This window comes from Phascolarctos cinereus, unplaced genomic scaffold (assembly GCF_003287225.1).
Source record: "Phascolarctos cinereus isolate Bilbo 61053 unplaced genomic scaffold, phaCin_HiC Scaffold_2;HRSCAF=192, whole genome shotgun sequence".
NCBI classification, from domain to species: domain Eukaryota; kingdom Metazoa; phylum Chordata; class Mammalia; order Diprotodontia; family Phascolarctidae; genus Phascolarctos; species Phascolarctos cinereus.
Genome location: NW_027555625.1, coordinates 161144246 through 161169302, shown reverse-complemented (window position 1 = coordinate 161169302; position 25057 = coordinate 161144246). Strand labels below are relative to the sequence as shown.

The window sequence follows — 25057 nt, the reverse complement described above, 5'->3', positions numbered from 1 at the left end:
CAGAAAACAGATTGTTAATAGAATGAGAGCCTTGAAAGAATTCCTAATGAAAGACTGGAACTGAGTAGGAATTTTGAAACATAAATTTAAGATTCAAATGAAATGTAGAAAGGTAAATTTATTTGCACAGTCGAAAAGGGCTGCAATATGATGATGGGCTAATATTCTACTGGGTAGGTGTGAAGAAACAAGTGTTCCTTTAGAACCTTAATGATCTTTGAAGGATAAGAAGGGAGTTAAATAAGAAAAATAGAACATATTGGTTCTGTTCTGAGGGTTTTGAAAGAGGAAGGTAAAGGAAAAGTAGAAGAAATATAGCAGTGTAAAAAGGAGGAAGAAGGAGGTGGAAGTCATAATTGGGGAGTATGAGAAGAGTTTTATAAACTCTAGAGTAAGGAGTGAGGGGAACAGCCACCAGATGAACCCGCACTTTCATTTAGTATGGACAAAGTAGCACTGAATGTACATGAACAGTTACACAAACACATAAAATTTGGCAAGGAAATGTGTCAGGCTCAATAGGGAAACAGTGGGGGTTAGGGAGGCATGGTTAAGAGGGAAGATAATACTGGGGAGGAAATAGTCAAAGGCAAACAAACTTCTGAATTCCAAATGAGGAATTAAAAGGCAAAAAGAAAATCAAAGAACTAGAAACTAAGGGGTACCCCTCAAAAGTGGAATGGCCGAATTAATTGTGGCATATGTATAACATGACTTGCAACTGAGACAGATTTTAAGGTCCAAATTCATAGTAATTCTGTTCTTAGAAGACTGGTTGTTAAATGACTCATGCTTATCACCCTAATCAAACTGCAGAATTCTAACAATGGACTCCGGGTGGACATCCCATCCCTGTGCTAGGAAAGACACTTTTTTTTTCCTATGTGGCTTCCTTGAGGACTCATGTTATAAACAAAAGGACACTTGGCAATATAAGAAGGGGGTTGACTACAGCTCTTTATGAGAAATAATATTAAATCCAGCTCAGACTGGGAAGGACCTGCCCATTGTTCTATTTTCAGAGCTTGTTTCCTCTCTGTGCTCCTGCTACTGGGGCAAGCATCCAAGTCAAAACACATACAGTCACTTATCCATTTAGAGAGAGGTCATCTCTTATAATCTTAAAGAAGGGAACTGTAGTTATGATACTACCCTGGTCCCGCTGCTGTCATTGGACTACCTCCTTTCTTCCTTCTTCTCTCCTTGTTTTCTTTCAGAGTCCTTCAACTATCACTATCACCTTACATAGGAAAAGAAAGGCCCAAAACAAAAACTTCCTCCCTCACCGTGTCCCAAGGACTGATCATGAGTAATTTTCCTTTCTACTCAAAATGGGAAGAACTATAAATTCTAGGGGGGTTTATGGCCAGTCAACTCCTTGCCAGTTGTTACATATGAACGTCATGGAATATTATTCCATTATAAAAAATTACTAACTAGATGATTTCAGAGAATCCTGGAAAATAGAAATTAATGAAAGTAAGGTTAACAGAACCAGGAGAACAATTTATACAATGACAACATTGTAAAGAAAAACAACTTTGGAAGACTTACAAACTCTGATCAAAGTGATGGCCAACAATATCCCAGAGGTCCTATGATAAAGCATGTCACCCATCTTCGCAGAAAGGGGATAACCTAAGATGTGGAAGGAGGCATACATGATGACTGTATGATTTATTTTTCTTGGCTAAACTATTTTTAAGGGGTTTTTTTCCTTTTTTAATGAGGGGAGGTAATGATAATGATGCTAAAAGCAAAAAGGAAAAAAAGAGAAGAGCCACTGAAAGATTTTTAAAAGTGCACAGAAGAGTACAGAAAGTAGTTCAGAAGTAAGCACAGATAATCAGGATACTTTTGAAAATAATAGGCAGAATTTATTACTTAAAAAAGTGGTATGGAATAGATTCCTGGTTTCATATATACTATCTTTTTAGTTCTACTTTTTGTACAAAAATGGAAATGATCTTTTTTTGGTTTTAGTTCAAAATTTAAAAAATAAAATTTAAATAATAATAGTTTTACTGTCTTCCTTGAACAGTTGTAATGACAGTGTTTTGTAAGCCTTAAAGGGCTTTAGTAATAGGTGCTGTTATAGTGGATAGAAGGGACTGGCATGGATATGGTCCAAGGGATCATGAAGAGTTGGATATGACTGAACTCTACAACAAATTACATTCCTCCCTTCCTTCCCATCTCTCCTGGCCTCTACACAGACTTCTCTTCTCCAAGCTAGATATCTCTGATAACTTTGACTCATCCTTTCATGACACAGCCTTAAGACCCTCAAGCATCCTGTTCATCTTTCTCTGAACTCTCTAGCTTACCTATATAATTTTTTTTCTCTAAAATATGTACCTAAAGCTGAAGAAAATTCTCTAGCTGGGATCTAATCAGGGTACCCAGGATGGCAGAACTATCATCTCCCTTGTTCTGATTGCAGAGTCTCTCTAAATGTAACCTAAGATAACGTTAGGTCATCATTTCACACAGTTGATTCATATTGCCATCACTAAACCACCCCCCTTTTCTTTCAGACTAACTACTATTAAGTCAAACTTTTCTTATCTTATAGGTAAGTTGGGTTTTTTAAAAGATTTTATATATGTTTTTATATATGTTGTTGTTTAGTCCTTCAGTCGTATCAAACTCTTTGTGACTTCATGGACCATAGGATGCCAGACCTTTCTATCTTCCACTACCTTCTGAAATCTGTTCAAGCTCATGTTCTTAGCTTCCATGACACTATATCCATCTCATCCTTGGCTATTCCCTTCTCTTTTTGCCTTCAATCTTTCCCAACATCAGGGTCTTTTCCAATGAGTCCCATCTTCTCATTATGTGGCCAAAGTATTTAAGCTTCAGCTTCAGTATTTCCCTTTCCACTGAATAGTCTGAATTAATTTCTTTAAGTATTGACTGATTTGATCTCTTTGTTGTCCAAGAAACTCTCAAAAGTCTTCTCCAGCACCACAATTCAAAAGTGTTGCTTCTACAGTGTTCAGATTTCCTTATAGTCCAACTCTCACAGCCATACTATTTCCTTATAGTCCAGCTTTCACAGCCATACATTATTACTGGAAAAACCATAGCTTTGACTATGTGGACCTTTATTGGTAAGGTGATGTTTCTACTTTTTGGTGTGCTATCCAGATTTGCTATAGCTTTCCTCCCGAGGAAGGAACATCTTTTAATTTCATGGCTGCAGTAACCATCTACAGTGATCTTTGAGCCCAAGAATATGAAATCTGAAATTGTGTCCATTTCTTCTCCCCTCTAATTGCCAGGAAGGGATGTGACCAGTTACCATGATCTTGGTGTGTTTTTTTTTATGTTAAGCTTCAAGCCAGCTTTTGCATTCTCCTCTTTTATCCTCAAGAGGCTTCTTAATTCTTCTTTACTTTTGCCATCAGAGCAGTATTGTTGGCATATCTGGGATTGTTGGTATTTCTCCCAGCAACCTTAATTCTAGTTTTTGATTCATGTAACCTGGCATTTCATATGAGGTACTTTGCATATAAGTTAAATAAATAAGGTGGCAATATACAGCCTTGCCAAACTTCTTTTCCAATCTTAAACCAATCAGTTCCATGTTCAAATCTGACTGTTTCTTCATGACTCGGGAGACAAGTAAGTTGATCTGATACTCTTTAAGGATTTGCCACATTTTGTTGTGATCCACAGAGTCAAAGGTTTTAGTGTACTGAATGAAATAGAAGTAGATGTTCTCCTGGAACTCCATTGCTTGCTCCATAATCCAGCAAATATTTCCAGTTCCTTTGCCTCTTCAAAAAGCCAGCCTGCTCTTCTGGTAATTCTTGGTCCATTTTTTGCTGAAGATTAGCTTGCAGAATCTTAGGCATAAAGTTGCTGGCATGTGAAATGAATGCACTTGTTCAGTAATTTGAACATTCTTCGGACTTCTTTAGTATCGAGTAGCATCATCTTTTAGGATTTTAAATAGCTCAGCTGGAATCCTATCATCTCCAATGTCCATATTGTTAGCAATGCTTCCTAAGGCCGACTTGACTTCTTTCTCCAGGATGTATGGCTCTAAATGAGGAACCACACTACTGTGGTTATCAGCCATGTTAATATGTTTCTTGTATAGTTTTTTCTGTATATTCTTGCCACCTCTTCTTAATCTCTACTAGTTTTGTTAAGTCCTTACCATTTTTTACTTTTATTATGTCCATTATCAATGGAATGGAAACATTCCATTGATGTCTCTAATTTTCTTGAAAAGATCTCTCATCTTTCCCATTCTATTGTTTTCTTCTATTTTCTTTGCTTTGCTAAATGAAGAAAACCTTCTTATCTCTCCTTGCTATTCTCTGGAATTCTGCATTCATTTGGTTACATCTTTCTCTTTCTCTTTTGTTTTTCACTTTCCTTCTTTCCTCAGCTATTTGTAAAGCCTCATCAGACAGCCATTTTGTTTTCTTGCTCTTTTTCTTTGGGATGTTTTTTGTTGCTGCCTCCTCTATAGTACTGTGAACCTCTGTCTATGGTTATGTAGGCACTGTATCAGATCTAATCCCTTACGTCTATTAATCACTTCTACTTTCTATTTAGATCATACCTATACAGTCTTTCCCTACTTTCTTCATTTAAGTCTAAATTTTGCAATGAGAAGCTAATGATCTAGGCCACAGTCAGCTCCAGGTCTTGTTTTAGCTGGCTATAAACAAAGATGAAAAACCCATACACAAAGCACATAATCCATCTGATTTCAATATTGACCATCTCATGATGTCTATATATAGAGTCACCTTTTGGGTTGTTGAAAAAGAATAATTGCTATAACCAGTGAGCTATTTTGACATAACTCCATTAGTCTCTGCACTGCTTCCAAGATCAATCTTACCCGTTATTCCAATTATCTTTTGATTTCCTGCTTTAGCATTCCAATCCCCTATGATGAATGTGAAATCTTTTTGGGGGGTGTTACTTCTAGAAGATGTTGTAGGTCTTCATATAATTGAGCAACTTTAGCCCTTTGGCATCCTTATTAAATTTCATCTTATTGGATTTAGTCCAATCTTCTAGCCTACCAAGGTATTTGTCATTCAATGTATTTGCTATCTTCCAATTTTGTACTGTCTTTAATCTGATAAATATACTATCTACTCGCCCTCATTAGGATTTAAGCACCTTACAAGTAGGAATAATTTCATTCTGTCTCCAGCACCAAGAACAATGTCAATCATATAGCTGGCACTTAATAAATATTTGTTGATTAATTGATTGATCTATACTTTCATCTAAATCATTGGTAGTATTATTAAGCATAGGATCAAAGAAAGATACTTGGAGATATTTTCCATTACTGACTATGCTATGCGTCCAGCAATTCAGCCATTCTTACAATTCACTCAACTGGGCTATTGACTAGACAATATCTCTCACCTTATTGGCTAGAATAGCATGAGATACTTTGTCAATTTGCCTTGCTAACATTTTGGTCAGCTATTTCTATAGCATTCCTTTGTCCTGCAACTTTAGTAATCCTACCAAATAAGAAAAAGAAATAAGGACTATACTGCATAATCTCTTCTTGAGGATACTGACTTTTGCCTTCTTGGATTATCCTGACACTTTTTTCTCCATTTTCTCCTCAGACCTGTGTGACTGCTCCTCATTTTCCTTTGTCTGTTTATCATCAATATTCCATCCTCTTATGCATGTGAGTATATAGAACCTTAAGGAACATATTTAAATATGAGAGACCAACACATATATAGGGAAGGCACAATATTCAGGGAGAAAAAGGGATAGGGTTCTGTGGATGGATATAGTATGCAGCAATACCCAAGGGATCTGTCCTAAGCTCTTTTCTCTTCCTTTCCCTTCTTTTCCCTTTCATTCCCTTCTTGTTGTTTGCCATTATCATCTCTACACAAATAGAGGACACAAATAGAAGCAAAAAAGGACAGTCCCTGCCACAGAGAAGCTTATGTTCTAATGAGAGAAGATGATACATAAAAGAAATCTGAAAGTGGGAATGGGGATGATGGAAAAAGAAGTCCAGATGGTCAGGAGCAGAACCCAGAAACTAATGAAGAAGGAATGAGCATGGCTGACTTGGAAACCCCTCCTTAAAAATGGAGGATCTGGGAAGAATTGACATAGATGACTCCCAAATCTCTATCTGGTCCTCATTTCTCACATTAGCTCTAGTTTCTTTTTACCAACTGACTGCTGGACATCATTTGGATGTTATAGGCATCTTAAACTCAATATGCCCCAAATAGAATTCATCACATTCCCTCAATACCTCACCTCTCTTCCTAACTTTCTTATTTCTGTCTGAGGTACCAACATCCTTCTAGTAACCCAGGTTCCCAATCTCAAAGGCATTCTCTGTTCCTTATGCTGGCTCCATATCCAATAAGTCACCAAATTATGTCAATTCTACTTCTACAACATCTCTTACATCTGTTTGCCTTCTTCTATTCAAAGAACTACCACCCTAGTCCAGGGCCTCATCACCTCTGAAATATTGCAATATCCTCCTATGTCTGGGCTCTCTTCCCTCCCATCCATTGTCTGCCCAACTGCTAATTTGATATTCCAAAGCGTGAGTCTGACTACATCACTACCCCCACTCAAGAGGGTTAAGTGACTGACTATTATTTCTAGGATAAAAATACAAATGCCTCTCTTTGACATTTAAAGTCCTTCACAATTTGTCTCCAACTTATCTCTCTAGACTAATTTGACATTATTCCCACTCATACATTCTTTATTCTAGCCAAACTTGGCTATAAGCTATTCACTGTACAAGAAGTTCTGTCTTCCAGCCTTGTGTCTTTAGATAAGCTGCTTATCATGTCTGGAATGCTCTCCCTCTTCACCTCTGCCTCCTCACCAAGTTCATCTGAAGACTCAGCTCAAGTGCAGCCTTCTACTTTAGACCTTTTCTGATCTTCCCAATTATTAGTACTCCCTCTCCTCCCAAATTGCCTTGCATATATGATTGGATATATTTTGCTTATTTATGTGTATATGTATGTATACACACATATGTGTGCATATATGCATATAGCATATGAGTGTATATATGTATATAAAAATCTCCTCCCAGCAGAATGGAAGTTTCTTGAGAGTAGGGATTCTTTCATTTTTGTATTTTTATCTCCAGCTTCTATTGCCTGATATATTGTTGGTTTTTAGTCATTCCTGACTCTTTGTGACCTCCATTTGGGATTTTCTTGGCAAAGACACTGAAGTGGTTACCATTTCCTTCTCCAGCTCATTTTAGAGCAGAGAATATTGAGACAAAGTGAATTAAGTGACTTTCCCAGGGTCACACAGCTAGTAAGTATCTGAGGCCACATTTCAACTCAGGAAGATGAGTCTTCCTGACTTTGGGCCTGGCATTCTATCTACTGTGCCACCTAGCTGCCCTTCCTGCTATGTATTAGACACAATAAACATTTGTTGAACTGAATGTACTTGAATGCTGGGTATTTTGGATCACCTCTTCATTTTCTAGTTGTTCAATATGTGAGGATGACATAGGCTTTGATAGCCTGACGTGAATGCCAGCAGAAGATTCACTGTTTTTGCTTCTTACCATCACACCCTGGTAGGTTGCCTCCTTGAATGTTATCAGATCTTCAAAGCTGGACATTGTGGAAGTTGAAAGGAATAGATGATCTCTAAGATACATTCCAACTCCAAATCTGTAATTCTATAATCCACTAACCAATAAAGAGGGGTTTGCTTACATTAGCCTCAGGAAAGTGAAACATAAGACATGGACAGTGTTGGGAAAAGGCATGCTTCCTGCCTCTGAGTCTGGGAAGAAGTTTTCAAAAAGCTACTTTCACTGAAATAAAAGTAAAGGCTGGAAATCCTTCATAAATCAAGTCAACAAGCATGTGTCAGGAGGATGATGGGGGAAGAAGTCCAGAGAGTCAGGAGCAGAACCCAGGGAAGAATGAAGAAAGGAATGAGCATGGCTGGCTTGGGTGGTCTCTCCTTAAAATGGAGTTTCTGGGTGGAACTTACGAATCAGAGGAATTGGTTTCATGGATGGAGGGAATCTTCTAGAGTGAGATGGATTCTGTGGAATAACAAAGAAACAATTCCAGAGAGTCAGGAGTGGGACCCCAGAGATGAATGAAGAAATGTAGAGAAAAGTGAAAAGATGCCCCTTATTGGCTGCTTAAGGGGCCCTTTTAAGTACAACCGAGGCACAGCTGTGAGACAGGTGAAGAAGATAAAGCAAATAATTAGATAAAAAGCCCTAGAGGAGTGGGTCTTCCCTGAAAGAATTAGTTTTGACGGAGCATTAACAACATCCCCAGGGCATGCAACATGAGTGGTCTGAATTTTAAAAGATCTTTTACCAGGAGCAGAAACAGTAGAAAGAAGAAGCAGAGTTCCATGTGTGAAGAAGTCTAAGGTGGGCTTCAAGGTCCAAGTTGGTAAGTTTCAATGGCACATTCAATTCACAGTTGGAGCTAGGTGTTATTGAAAGAGGTAGAGGTGGAGATGAAGCACATGGTCACTAGGAGACAGCGGTTAAACATGATTTTGTTGCTTGAAATTCCTTGTTAGTTATATTTTGAGAATATGGTTAGATTAAACATTTTAATTGATTTCTGGTGGTGTTCCTAATCTGCAAGTAGAGTCTATGCCAAATAGGTGCTTGAACTGAGACTGTAGTTCTCTTTCTCTTCCCAAGTGTAATATGAGGATATCCTAGGGTGCAATGGGAAACTCCTGCCTGAAGGCATTGTCCACTCTCTCTAATCCCAGATAGCTGCAGTGTCTATTCCTGGTCCAGTCTCTAATTACATGGTCAAAGTTTAGCAGAAACAGAAATAGAGAGAGTCAAAGAGATGTTTTCTTCTTCCTATCCCAGGAGTGATTCCCTCCCAAAGCCTGTCTCCAGCTCTTTTTGTGGAATCATCTGAACTGGAACTCTCCACTTCCAGACTGACAAACTCTGAATTGGCTTGTTGTTTTGTTTTGTTTTTTTAATTTAGAACCTAGGATATATCTTATTCTTTCAGCCAATCACAAGGTATTTCTTTTGTGTTGCCTTTCATCTAATGGCCAATCCCTGTAACACTTTACAATCAATAAAGTACTTATTTGGATGTTGTTGGGTTGTAAGAAACAACATGGTAGAGTAGATAAGGAACTGGATTTGGAGTCAAGATAACCTAGGTTCAAACCCTGCCTTAGACACTACTACTTGTGTGACCTTAGGCAAATCATTTAACCTATTTATGTTTCAATTTTCTCCTCTACAAAATGGATGGATTGGCCTCTGTGGTCTCTAAGGTGCCTTCAGCTCTAAATTATAGTCCTTAACCCCCTTTTTGTGCTTATGTTCCAAGATTGATTCAGTTAAGGTGCCTGGGACTTCTTTGCTTACATTAATTGAGGTGAGAGGTAGAAACTGCCCCCTTTTACCAAGAAAGGAAGATATTAGAGGGAAAAAAAAGGCAAAATCAGAGATAAGCAGTGTCACTTTCTCTCTGCCATCAGTGATCATCCTATCCAACCCCAAGCAGCTACCTCTTTTGTGATCTTCTTAATTTCCCCAATATAACAAAAAGCAAAGCAAAAAAAAAATTATTGTTTATTGTTCTTTGCTTTCCTCAATTTATTCTGAGCTTTAGTACTTCTAAAACAACTTATAGGCCCATGGCATATTTTTAAATTCATTTTCTGTTGCCTCACTTCCAACTTCTTTACTTATCTTTTTTAGAATTCATTTGTTGGTAAGCTCCCCAAGCATCTCTATTGCCCAGCAGAAATCTCCCCCTTTGCCATCTGATCAGAATTGTTTCTCCTTATAGATTCTGAATTTGGTTCTAGAATTCTTCAAATTGTTCCTGGCCTGCAATCCCCTGTAGAATTCTTTTTATGAAATCCTATCTATCTTTTCTCTGAATCTTTTAAACCTCCTCTTTCAAAATCTGGGGTGCTTACCCCTACTTTCCTGTCTTTTTTCAGGAATTCTAAGATAAAAGAATGATTTGCTCCAAAGGTTCCCACTTTTCCCACCCCAGAAACAGTTCTTTGCTAGGTCCTAATCAAGCTAGTTTCCCCTTGTTGGTTCCTCCATCATCTGAAGGAAAAATAATAATTATAAATAATAAAAATAATTCAAGAAATTACAGCTTGCTTTGATTTAGGCAGAAATAGGCCTTCAATTCATGTCACCACCATAGCATACCTTTGGGCAAGACTTTTCCACTCTTCAAACTCTTATTTATTTGATCTGTATGTCTAAGCTGTCTGTGTTTTATCCCATTGATAGTATTACTTTTATTTCCACCTGTGTTACTCTTCACTGAAATGTTCTTCACTAGTCTCTTCCACAAATTAAATATGTCTAGTTCTTTCTACTGATGTTACATAGGATTATATAATTATAGATCCAGAGCTGAAATGAATTTCACAGGCCACCTAATTCAACCCCCTCATTTTGAAATGAATGAAAAAAAAACATTTAGTGCTGGTAAATTTTTTTTTAAAAAGTGAACTTTGGCTCAGGAAAGTTATATAATTTGCTTTAGGTCACACAGGATTTGAATCTAAGGCTTTTGAATCTAAAACCAGTGCTTCATAAAGCATGAATTTTATTCTTCACCAGGCTGTTCACTTTTTTCTGCTTACATTTTGGTTTTGTCAATGTCTTTTCTAAAACCTGGTGGCCAGAAAAGGGTACTATACTCTATGCGGTTCAAGTAGGGCAGAGTACAGTAGGACTCTTTCATCACTTACTCAGGACATTCTACTTCTATTAATGCAGCTTAAAATCTCATTAGACCTTTCAGTTTCCCTGCCACACTGTTAGCTAATTTTAGACTTGGAGTTCAATAAAATCCCTAAGTCTTTTCCACATCAGTTACTGCTTGTCTAGTACTCAGGAAATTGATTTTTGAACCAACCCACGTATCTTCATGGAGAAGGTGATATTTGAGCTGGGCCTTGAAGAGTAGGTAGGTGTTAGAAAATATACCTTTTATAATTTTCAGGGCACTAGTCTAGAGAAAACAATTACAGTTTCTTGGTTAATATGTTTTGTTTATAGCTTTTGATTAAGGCTTAGTACAAAGTAATAGAGAAAAGAAATAAATTAATTCCTTGGGAGGAGAAAATGATTCTACCCAAATTTAGCCCAAGATACTGACAAAAGGATGCTCCTTTGTCATATCCCATATTTCAGATCAGGCCATTTCCTGTGCTTGGAATGCCATTTATAATCTTCTCCACCAATATTTTGAAATCCTATCTGCCCTTGAAGACTCCTTTCAATGATCCCCCCTATATGATGTTCCTATGCCTCTTCCGGATTTTGAAAGCACTTCGCATGCATCTTCTCATTTAAGTTTCACAACAACCCTGTAAGATGGATGCTACAGGTATTATCGTCCCTATTTTGCCAATAAGAAAACTGAGGTTCAGAGACATTCAAATGACATGCCCACTGCCACTGATAGTGATTTAAACTATTAAGCTATTTTCCTGTCTCTAGTTGGAGCACTAAAAATTATTTGTATATCTATAGTGCCTTGCCCTTACTAGTTTATAAATACAATAAGGAGAGTGACCTTGTCTTAACCAAATGTTATAGCAGGTTCTTAATGAATCAGTGTTTGGATGAAATTGTATGGGAACTTGCCTTTGACTTGTCTGAAAAGGATCCAGGCTGTTGTGTTATTATAGTGCAGAAACATCTCTTCATGTTTTCTCTTCAGAATTTGCTGAGAACTAGTCTAGGGAAAATAATTACAGCTGCTCAGATAATCTGTTTTCTTTACCATGCTCAAATAAGATCAAGTTCATGACAAGAAAGAAAACAAACACATCAATACCTTTGAAGTGTCCCTCCCCCATCCTTTTAAACCCTCATAAAAATACACGTTGTTTACTTAGTGATTCAAATTAATCCCGACTATCCAGCAGAGATTTCAATTTTTTGAAATTCAAAGTCATTAATTTTTAATTCACTTTGACACAGTTTCCCCTTTCCCTTTATCCACCATAATGCACATCCTTAAAAAAATAAAAATAATTTGAGAAGTTTTTAAGTACTGATGTTCTTGAGATAATCAAATAATAGTAATTCCATTATAATAATGATTGACATTTACATGGTCACTGAAGTTGGGCAAAATGCTCTATATACACTGTCTGATTTCATCCTCACAAGAACCCTGCCAGTGAAGCATGTCTACCAGGTATCATTATCCCCATTTTGTTGTTCAGTCGTGTCTGACTCTTCGTGACCTCGTTTGCGGTTTTATTGGCAAAGATGCTCGATTGGTTTGCCATTTCCTTCACCAGCTTATTTTACAGATGAGGAAATTGAGGCAAACAGGGTTGAGTGATTTGCCCAGGGTCACATAGCTAGTTAGTGTCTGAGGCCAGATTTGAACTCAGAAAGTTGGGTCTTCCTGACTCCAGGCCCAGCACTCTGTCTACTTTGCCCCTACCCCCATTTTACAGATGAGGAAACTAAAGTTCAGAGGCAAAGTGTTAACTCAAATCTCTTAAGCCAAGCTCTTTCTACTATGCCATGCTGACCCTTGGTATTAGAGAACATTACCATTTAAAGGTATCCTAGATTATCAACTAATCCAATCTGTTTATTTTGCAATGGGGGGAACTGAAACAAAGAAAGTTTAGGTTGCCTGCCAAAATCATAAAAATAGTGACAAAGTCAGCAACAGACAGTAGGTCTCCTAACTCCTAATTTAGAATTCTTTCTTTAATACCCTAGAGAACAGGGACAGGATTCCACTGATATATTGAACTCTCTGGATGAGAAATCTTCATTCATCTGTTCAGGCCAGTTCCTTCTCGGCAACTTAATCTTTGAGAATTGCTCAGGGTACTGAGAGGCTGGAACTATGGCCACCTAGCCAGTACATGTTCCAGGTAATACTTGAGATCTTTCAGGCCTCAGAGAAAGCTCCCTGTCCCCTACACCATTCTGCCTTTCACATACCATTCTATACCTTCTCAAAATCAGTGAAACACATTAGAGAGTTAAGTTAGGACTAAAGTTTTGAAACTCAGCCCTAAGATTATAGAAAGTTGTCAAGTAATGGGTCATATTTTCCCTTTTATGATAAAAAGTTGAGTTGGTGACTCAATGAACTTTGCTGAAATTTAAATGTAGTATTGGAAATCAGATTTCATCCTAAGAAATAGTTCACTTATTAGAAGTCACGATATTCTAAGGGTATCCTAAAGAGTAGAGGAACTGTTAACTATCAGAATACGTCTCTTGCATCCCTTTTTCTCCATTCATATAATCACTATACTCTAGTCATAGCTAGGTGGCTCAGTAGGTACAGTGCCAGACCAGGAGTCAAGAAGACTCATCTTCCTGAGTTCGAATCTGACTTCAGACACGTACTAGCTGTGTGGCCCTGAGCAAGTCTCTTAATCCAGTTTGCTTCAGTTTCCTCACCTGTAAAACAAGCAGGAGAAGCAAATGGCAAACCATGCCAATATCTCTGCCAAGAAAATCCCAAAATGGAGTCATGAAGAGTCAAACGTGATTGAAATGTCAATGACTTGGACTTTGCAATAACGTTCTAATGGGGTTCCTTGTCTCTTCTCTCCCCTTTCCGATAAATCCCACCACACAACTGCTAAAACAATACTTTTAGAATACAGATCTTACCATGTTACTCCCCTAATCAAAAATCGTCAATGGATCCCTATTGCTTCTTGCATAAAATACTAAATCCTCAGCCTGAAGTTTAAAGTAAACAAGCTATATCCCATCTATATGTTCAGTATTATTTCACATCTTTTCCCCTTGAACGTTATCTATTACAGTCAAATTAGACTGTCCATCATTTTTAGAATGCTCTTCCCTACACTGCTCCCCCTTAAGAATTTCTGGGTGCCTTCAAATCACAATGCAGATACCTCCTCCTCCATGATATCTCTCCTAATACTTTAGTTGCTAGAGCTCTCTATCTCTTAAAGTTATTTTGTGGTACTTTGTATATACTTAGAGGGTTCAGGTATGACTGGGTCAAATTTTCCTCTCTGTCACAGCCTTTGAGAGAGTGGTGATCATTTCTGCCCCAGAAACCAAACAATTCCTTCCTGCAAATGGGACTATGTCCAGAGTAGAGCTTCCTCTTGTTGCTTCTTTTACCTTTTGAAGAATAAATTTTCAAGTAAAGCAAGTTGAGAAGTTCCTAATTCTGCTTTTGGCTGAGAATTTCAGCAGATGTCTGGGTAACTGAAGTCCTCCATCATAGCTCCTACAACATAACTCTGTGCCAGGCTTGTGATGTTTCCCAAACTCTTGATCAATTGTCTCTTTCTGTCTGGGAGGTCTGGAGTATACTCCAATAGAAAAATTACCACTTTTCTCTTCCCATGGATTTTCTTCTAAATACTCTTTTCTTTGACTCTAGAATTTCCTCACATGAGAATAACAATACTTCCCTAAATCATACCCTTTTGCCTATCCTGTTTGCCTAATCAGAGCCATATTTCAGGCTTGGGTTTCATCTGTCTTATCTCAGTGGTATTGATAAGGTCAAATTCCCCTCCCTGAATTAGAATCTCAGGTTTGTCTTGCTTGTTACCTAAACTTCAGGCATTTGAGGCTATAGATTTCATTGCTGGCTCTTGTATTTCCTTGCCTATTAAGTTATAGATGTCTTACCTGCTGTTCTTCATTTTAGTTATTCACTATAGCATTGAGCTTACCAAATATATGTAGGCATATTTCTCCCTCTGTCTTCGTTTTCCAGTTTAAGGCTCTTTTTTCATTAGAAATGCTAGATGCTTGGCAAGTTCATTCTTAATTGCCCTTGTGAGGTATCCTCAATTCTTGGACAGAAGCCAGTCTTTTCTATACTGTATTTTAAGCCATGGTCCAGAAATCTAAATCCCATTCTTGGATACTATATTTATAATTGTCTGTTCATTTCTAAAATCTACCTTACTTTTCTAAAGCCTTTCTTCAATCAGCAGAAGTGAAAAAAATGCCACTGTGCTCTTAAGGTTTGTTTTTTTTAACTTCTAAGATTTTATAAACTTTGGCAAAACTTTCTGAATTCCTCCTGGGTATGTCACTTATTCCCATGTAAATTAATGGAGATGGATAGTAATCATCTGATTTTTAAGCTTTTGAGGAGGCTGTCTGATATACCATCGATGTATATCATAGCAAGAAAGCAGACATCTCTGTTGTAGATATCAGGTCAACAAATAGCTCCATTGATACCCTTCACAGGTTGTCACCAAATACAACTACTGTTGCTGCTGTTTTTCCTTCCCTAAGGTTTAATGAATGATCACTTGCCTGCTGTGGATTCATACCATCAGTCCTAGGAGGCCATGCAATTACTTCTTCCTCAGAGGGTCCAGCTCCTCCTCTTCAAAAAGAGCCTCATATCTGTTATCTCCATGTGTTCAGTGTTTCTTATTCTTCTCTTTCTTCTCTGTGACATTGTTCCCCTCACAACCCTCTGACGCAGATTAGCATTCTTTTCTGCTGCCTTTTTTCTTATTTGTTTTCACATTGAAGCCATTTTTAAATTTTTTAAAGAAATACTTAACATTTGCTAATTATACAGAGAGTAGAAAGTCATTATTTGAATTATATTCTAAGCAGGAGACATCTGCACTTTCAACATAGATAAGTCATGTGACTGCAATAAATCATATTCTCTGAGGGTCACTTTCTCCCTGCTTTCCATACTGTAACTGAAATCTTCAGTCCTTTATCATTCTTCCTAGTAGCTCCCCTGAAAACTGATATTAGTCCATGTGAAAACTGGCTCACTTCTACATTCTCTCTCGCTCCCCGCTCTCTCTCTTCCTTTCTCTTCTCCCCTCCCTTCCTTTCTCTCCTTCCTTTCTTCCCCCTTCCCCTCTCTCCATCATCATCATCATCATCATCATCATCATCATCATCTCTGTCTCGATCTCTGTATGTCTCTCTAACACATGCAGGCACACACACACACATGCGCATACATACACACACACACACACACACACACCACACACACACACAGGAATTTTTCAGTCATGTGCATCTCTCTGTGACCCCATGAGGCTTTTTGTTTTGGCAAAGATACTGGAATGTTATACACACACACACACACACACACACACACACACACACACACACACACACAAATACACATAGAGAAACAGAGAGAGACAAAGACAGACACTTTACATTTGGAAATTTGACCGCACTATAAAATAAGGACTAGAAAACACTTGTTAATTGGAACAAATACAAAAGCAATCCTTTGGCACATTGCATTTTTATTTCTCACAGCCTTATAAAGTTGCTGATATAATAAACAGCTTATTTTATATGTGTATTTTTATTTATGTCATTTATAGTGTTATATATTCAGACTTATTTGCACATTTATTTGGAAAATTTACATATTTAAACATGTATTGTGTACATATATATTTTAGAGATGCTTTTTTTAAGTTTCACAATGGAGACAGGATATCATTTTAATTTTCCAAATTCAGAGAAAGAAGTGAAATGAATGGAATAGCTAGATATAGGCTTGCATTCTAAATCCAACTTAAGTATCATCGAGATTTTAGGCATATGCATGTAAATTGACTGGCTGTAGCAAGAATGATCTAGCAGCATTATCTTTTAATTGGAGTTTCTATTTCTGTCCCCATTTCATTTACTTACCATAATAACTAAAGCCTTAGACATTGGCAGCAGAATTATTGCTGGTTCGGGCTGCAGACAAAAGGACACATTATAGTCATTTTTGTCTCCAAAGAGGCTTTGGGGAAGGTTGGTATTTTACATTTGGTTTGAAGTTCTTCTGCATAGTGTAATTAACTTTGGGGATAAAGTTCTGAGTAAACTTAAATACTTCTATATATGTTAGCTAATGCCCAACATCCATCAGCAACTTAGCACACTGTACTAGAGTTGAGCCTTCTACCATCAACTCTATTACTATACATTTAACTCATGGCTAGTGTTTTTATTGGGGTCAGTTAACACATCAAAATGTTTTGTGGGAAATTGTGGCAGTGCTCACTCCTGGTTGAGAGACACCATTACCTCCAGGAACAGATACCACTTCAGGCTTCACCTTGAAGCCGTGCTATGTGCCCTGTGATTTTGTTTCCATGACTATTTTGAGTACTCAGTATTCATGGTTTGAATGCAGTAAAAGCATTGGACCTTGATAATGTACATTGTTCCTGATTTATATAGAGTACAGCATGTAATAGGCTTCTACAGTTTATGAAGATGCAAGAAATAGCTTATGGGTAATGGGATTTTGGTTGGTATTTTGCTCTGGTATCAATAACTGCTACCATCTTGATGCAGAACTGGTTGGGAGAGATATTTGGTGCAGTATACAAGAAAATGGAAGCAGTGGGGTGAAAAAGATTTGTATTTTCACAGTTTTTTGCATCATCGCTAGGTGATTCGTTTCATTTTCTTCAAGTCAGTGGAGATCAGGACCTTCTTAGCTGAATTATTTGCAGCGACTTTATGCCCTCAGATGAATTCTCTTCAAGGTTTGCTTAAAGAGGTTTCACCTCTTTAACTTCATATTTCAAGTTAATGACTTTCACTCCCACACTGGACTTCCCCCTACAAGGCCATGAATAGACTTGCTGTGAAGCTGCTCTTGCCCGTATATTCAACTGAGTGACAGAGACAGGTGATGAGATTGCAGAGCAATCAGTTTTAGAATGTCATTGCACTGATTCTTGGTTGAATGAAGCTTGGGACTATAAACACTACTCAAGTGACAATCACAGTGGGGTCTCTCTCTTAGTCATTGCTGGCAAGATTCTTGTCCAAGTCCTCCTTAATAGGCTGATTCTTGGATGAAAGATGGAAGCCAGTGTGGCTTCAGAAAGGGCCACAAAATTGTTGATATGGGGTTTGCTGCCCAACAACTCCAGGAGAAATACCAGGAGCAGAAGAGAGGTTTGTAAACAAAGTTTGCCAATCTGACCGAGGCTTTTGATATTGTCAGTCATGAGGGCTTGCTTGTGGAAGATCATGACAAAATTTGGTTGCCCAGAGAAGTATCAAGATTATATGTAAGTTTTGTGATGGCATGCTTGCATGGGTTCTGGATAATGAACAATGCTCTCACACTTTTCCATTCACCCATGGAGTGAAGAAAGGTAGCGTGCTTGCTCCCTGCTTTTTAGATGATGTTTTTAGTCACGTTGTCAGATACCTTCGATGAGGATGAAAATGGCAGGAAGGTCAGTTACTGCACTAATAGTAAATTATTTAACTTGAAGAGGCTACAAGCCAAGATAAAGAGGAGGGAGAATTGGTGCATGGTTTTTTTTTGTTTGTTGTTGTTGTTGTTCACAGATGATTGTGCATCCTCTGAGGCTGAAATGCAACAAAGTGTGGATCAGTTCTCTGACTAGCTTATGCTAATTTTGGTCTAACAATTAACACCAAGAAAACACAGGTGCTCTATCAGCCAGCACCACGCCGTCCATATATGGAACCATCAATTACAGCAAATCGAGAAATATGGAATGCTGTGGAAAAGTTCACTTACCTTGGCAGCATATTTTCCAGGGATGTAAACATGTGATAAAGTTGACACACATTGCTAGAGTTAGCTCAGTGTTTGGGAAGCTCTGAAGGAAAGTGTAGGAGAAAAGGGATATTAGACTGTTTACCAAACTGAAGGTCTATAGACCCATTGTGCTGACCTCATTGTTCTATGCCTGTGAAACCTGGACAGTCTACCAGTGCCATGCAAGGAAACTGAATTGTTTCCATTTGAATCTTCTTAGAAAGATTCTGGAGATCAGCTGGCAAGATAAGGTACCAGACACCGATGTTCCTTCTTCAGCTAAACTGCCAAGCATTCAAATTCTACTGCACAGAGCAAAACTTTAATGGACTGGCCACATTGTTTGAATGCCAAACATATATTTGCCTAAAAGATTTTTGCAGAGGCAGCTACATGATGCAGGGGGTAGAGCTCTGGCCTTGGAGTCAGGAGGACCTGAGTTCAAATCCAGCCTTAGACACATGACACTTACTAGCTGTGTGACCCTGGGCAAGTCACTTAACCCAGATTGTGTCACAAAAAAAAAAAGACTTTTGCAGAGAACTCAAGCAAAGCAAGCCCTCACATGGAAGTCAGAAGAAGCAATACAAGAACACTCTCAAGGTCTCTCTAAAGAACTTTGGAATCCATTGGGTGACATGGAAGACACTGGTAAAGAACTGCCCAGCATGGCATGCCTGTATCAAAGAAGGTGCTGTGCTGAGCACAGCAGAATTGCAATAGCTCAAAAGAAATGTGAGATGTGCAAATTTAGAGATATAGCCATTTCAAATGCCCATATGGACTATTTGTGGCTGACCTATGGTAGAGCCATCTGAGCTCATATTAGTCTGATCAGCCATATTTGGACACACTGTACCTTGACCCCAACATAATGATATTATTTTGGTTCTCTTTGAGAACAAAGGACAGCAATCAACCAACCACTGGGGTAACCTGTATATTACAGAAGGGAAAGAAATACTATTTTTTTTAAAAAAGGCCCACTAGAGAACTTTGATTTTGTAATTAACAAATGGGAATCAGGTTTTTAATTTTTTTGCAAAGGGACCAGGGGTGTAAACTTTTTCAAATGACACCATATTTATTTTACTTATTCTGAACTCATATCTGTCATCATCCTTCTGGCTCCATTCCACTCTCAAAGAGATTTTTCTATGTGACAAAGCAAATGATCATTTTTATAATCCAGGAACTGTGTCTTATTTCTAACTATGTGACCTTGTTAAAATGTTTTAACCTCCTTGAGCCTCAGTTTCCTTCTCTGTAAAATGAGGGAAATCATAACACCTACCTCATGGGATCATTGCATAGAAGAAGATTGCAAACCTTAAAGCACTATTCAAAAGTCATTTTAAATTTTATTATTATTACCATTATATTTGTGCTCTCAATATCTAACATGATACTTTGCACATAGTAGATACTTAATAAATGTTTGTTGAATTGGATTCTCCTATATGAGAGATAGGACTAGCTTCACTATAGTAGAATAGGAACTACATGCTAAGTTGTTGACAAATTCAATTCCACAATTATGTATTAAGAGCCTCTTACAAGCAGAATGCTGATGCTCTAAGAATTGTAGAAATAACAAATATGGTTCTTGTTCTTTGCAAGGAATTTCTCTCTGGAGGGTTAAGCTGTGTAAATGTTAAGTTTGTTTGGGAGCCATCTGTGTCAAGGTGGGAAGTCTGCAAGGCACTCTCCTGAGAGAAGGACAATGTCCCTTTTCCTGACAGCAACGTCTCAAAAGTACAGTGTTGTAAGTACAGTGAAATTCCATTTCTATAATGGAAAATGTGAACTTGACATAGCCTTTGATATGGGCAAATCAGTCTTAATATTTTACCTTAGTCAGTTTATTTATTCTTGACAGATATTTTGCTCATTAGAACAGATCCCAAAAAAAGGGACCAGATCAGACACAGTAAGCAAGACTTAAAATTTACAGCTAGCTTGCTTGATCTGAGTGACTACATGATTGCATCCAGTTAGTGGACTGAATTTTGAAATGCATATCCTTTAACTTCCTGAAATGACCATATTTCCTTCCGTGAGAGAGAGGAAAGACCAAAACCTTGTTATCTGTCTGAAGTAAATGTATTCACAGTTGCATTTCAAATATATTCTTTAGAAATCTAGTAAGAAAGGGGCAGCTAGATGGTGCAGTGGATAGAGCACTGTCCCTGAAGTCAGGAGGATATGAATTCAAATCCACCCTCAGACACATAATACTTACTAGCTGTGTGACACTGGGCAAGTCACTTAACCCCATTGCCTAGCAAAACATAAAAAATAAAAAAAAAGAAAAAGAAATCTAGTAAGAGAGAGAATAACACACATAAAAACATGCATCTGTGAACACATGGCATAAAGGCACAGTTAAGTTTTAGTGTAATGAGCACTGTATTTGGAGTGAAAAGAAAAGGTTCAAATCTCAGCCTCCTTACCTGCTGTGTGATCTAGCTCAAGTTACTTAGCTTCTTTGGATCTCAGTTTCCACTTTTGTAAAATATGAAGAGGCCTCACAAAACAGGTTTCACAGGAGGGTTTTATTCAACAAAAATTTCATATTATATAACATTTTAAGATGAAAGCTGCTAAAATATCTTTAAATTTTATATTCAAATTGACAATCATTTATTTTCTCTTCATTCCCCCATTTTAAAGAAACAAGAAACAAAAACTTTGTAACAAGTATGCATTGTCAATCAAAACAAATTCCCGTTTTGTCAATGTCCAACTAGATATGTCTCATTTTCCATCTTGAATCTAAGATCTTTCCCCAGGAGGTGGGTGGTCTACTTCATCATTGGTCCTATGGAATCACTGTTCATCATTGCATTACATTGATGAGAGATCTTTAAGCTTTTCAAAGTTGTTTGTCTTTACAATGTCATTGTTATCATATAAATTGTTCTAGTCCCACTTAGTGTATTTCAACCTGCATCAGTTTAAAAATAAAGTCTCAGATTTTTCTGAAAACATTCCTTTCATAATTTCCTTTTTGTCATTTCACCTTTATTGATATATTTTGTTTTAATGTTATATACATTTATAGATTACTCTATCTCCCTAAGAGGCCTCTTACAAGAAAGTAAAACAATTAAGTAAAACTAATGAAACAGTGACCTAATTTGAAAGTACAGGCAATGAGATGGAGCTAAGATGATAGAGTAGAGAAGTACTCTTCCAAATTTCCCTACAAACAACTCCAAAATAATACCTCAAATAAAATTCTGGAGCAGCTGTCTAGCTGAAGACAGCTTAGGAGATTGGCAGGAAAAGTTGGTCTCACAGGAGTGGTGGCGGGGCCTGGGAGCACAGCAAAAGCAATGCCTCAGAGGCAACTGCATTAGCAGAAACAGCAGCCTCTGGAGCTCTCAGCCCATGGATGGTGTGGAACAGGGGTTCAGATAACTGCTAGGAAGGAGATTACAAGGGATCTTTTGCTGGAGTTGCATTTAGGATCCTGTTGCATTGCCCATACACAGTTCTGGGTCATAGTCCCAGGGCCAAAAGGAGAAATAGTACTTGAGGCAGTAAGGGAGCAAGGGCCCAGGTCAATGTTCCAAGGTAGAGAGGAGTGCTTGTGGTCATTCACAGGAGAGTAGGGACCCTGGTCTTAATTCCAAGACAGAGGGAAACACTAGAAATTGTGGCTTCAGGGGACCTGTTCATAGTCCCAGGGCCAGAAGGAATGCTAGAGCTGGTGGCTACAGGGGAAAAAGGTCCCTTCCTGGGAAAAGACCAGAGCACAGACTAGGAGAGTAGTAAATGCACCTCTCCTTAGATTGTACCATGTTGGATCACTGAAAACCTACAGACCCACAGAGCTAGCTCCAAAAACAACAGCAAAAAACATGTTTTTATAAAACATGTTTTTATGTGTGTTTTTCTCTCTCTTACTGAACTGACATTTGGGATACTTCCCCTCTACCCCAGGAGCAAAGCCCAACTTTAACATAAAGTTAAAAGTCAAGAAATGGCTGGAAAAATGAGCAAATGACATACAAGAACCTGACAATAACAACTTATTACATGACAACATTCCTGTCTAAAAAAAAATTAGAAAACATAAGAATAAGAATAGAGCTTTCATTAAAATAAGTAGTATCAGAAAGCCTTATCTGTAATGAGGATAAGCTAGAATCTTTTCTAGTAAGAACAGGGGTGAAGCAAGGATACCCATTACCTGTACTATTATTCAATATTGTTCTAGAAATGCTAGCTATATCAATAAGACAAAAAAAAAAGAAATCAAAGGAATAATAATAGGTAATTAAGAAATAAAACTATCACTCTTTACAGACAATATGATGGTATACTTAGAGAATCAACTAAAAAACTAGTTGAAATAATAACTTCAGCAAAGTTGCAGGATATATAATAAATCCATATAAATCACTAGTAACAAAGTCCAGTGGGAAGAGATAGAAAAATTTTATTTAAAATGACTATAGACAATATATCTGGAAGTATAAAAGGTCAAGAGAATCAATGGGAAAAAATGTAGGGGAAAGTGATCTAGCCATACCAGATCTCAAACTGTATTACAAAGTGCTAATTATCAAAGCAATCTGATACTGGCTAAGATACAAAGTGGTAGATCACTGGAATAGATTAAGTACACATTACATTATAGTAAATGACAATAGTAACCTAATATATGATTAAAAAAAAAAAAACAAGGATACAAGCTTTTGAAACAAAAACTCACTACTTGACAAACACTGCTGGGAAAAGGAAGACAGTATGGCAGAAACTAGGTATAAACCAATATCTCACACTATATACCGATATAAGGTCAAAATGGTTACATGATCTACACATAAAGGCTAATACCATAAGCAAATTAGGAGAGCATGGAATAGTTTATTTTTCAGATCTGTGGATAAGGGAAGAATTTAGGACCAAAAATACAGAAAGAGCATTACAAAATATAAAATCAATAATTTTATTATATAAAATTAAAATATTTTTGCACAAACAAACCAATACAACCAAAATTAAAAGGAAAGCAGAAAACTGGAGGGAAATGTTTGCAGCAAATATACCTGATAAAGGCATTATTTCTCAAATATATAGTGAACTGAGTCAAATTTATAAAAATATAAGTCATTCACCAATTGACAAATGGTCAAAGGATATGAACAGTTTTCAGACAAAGAAATTAAAGCTATCTATAGTCGTGAAAAAATACTCTACATCACTATTGATTAGAGAAATACAAATCAAAACAACTCTGAGGTACCACATCCCACCTATCAGATTGGCTAATATGACAAAAAAAAAAAAAGAAAATGATGAATGTTGGCGGGGATGTGGGAAAACTGGGACACTAATGCACTGTTGATGGAATTGTGAACTGATCCTGGAGAGTAATTTGGAACTACTCCTAAAGGGCTATAAAAACTGCTTATCCTTTTGCCCAGCAATACCACCACTACATATCCCAAAGGCATAAAAAAGAAGAAAGGAACTATTTTTACAAAAATATTTATAGTACCTCTTTTTGTGGTGGCTAAGAATTGGAAATCTAGAGGATCCCCATCAACTGGGGAATGACTAAACAAGCTGTGGTATATGATTGTGAAGGAATATTATTGTGCTATAAGAAATGACAAGCCCAGTGGTTTCAGAAAAAAAAAAAAAAGGAAAGATTTACATGAATGGATGCAAAGTGAAGTGACCAGAACCAGGAAAACACTGTATACCTTAACAACAATATTGTACAATGAAAAACTGTGAATGACTTAGCTCTTCTCAGCAAGACAATCCCAAAAGAATAATGATGAAACATACTATCTGCCCCCCGAGAAAGAACTGATATATCTGAATACAGGCTGAAGCAAACTATTTTTCTTTCTTTCTTTTTATTTGAATCTTCTTACACAAAATGAGTAACATGGAAATGTTTCACATGATTGCACGTGTATAAACTGTATCAGATTGCTTAGCATCACAGGGAGAGGAGAGGGGAGGGAAAGATAGAATTTAGAACTCAAAACTTTTTTTAAAAAAATCTTTTAAAAATTGTTTTAACATGTAATTTTGAGGAAAATAAATATATTAATGTTGTATTAATTATAAAATTATATTTAATTATATTTTAAAACATTATATTAAAAATAAAATGACCACAGACAATATAAAATATTTAGGAGTCTGTGTGCCAAGACAAACCCAGAAACTATGAACACAATTATAAAACATTTCTTACACAAATAAAGATAGATTGAAACAATTGGAGAAATAATAATTGCTCATGGGTAGGCTAAGCCAATAAAATAAAAATGATAATTCTACCTAAATTAATTTACTTACTCAGTATTATACTATTAAGCTACCAAAACATTATTACATAGAGCTAGAAAAATCATAATAAAATTCACCTGGAAAAACAAAAGGAATCAAAGAAAAAAAAATGTGAAGGAAGGAGTCTTAGCAGTACCAGATCTCCAACTGTATTACAAAGT

At 37.1% G+C, this 25057-nt stretch overlaps 1 pseudogene; it reads right to left on the bottom strand.

Moving 5' to 3' along the window:
• Positions 1-3754, bottom strand: part of LOC110210347 (small ribosomal subunit protein mS40 pseudogene) — a 142161-nt pseudogene extending 138407 nt beyond the window's left edge.
• Between the last annotated feature and the right edge of the window lie 21303 nt (positions 3755-25057).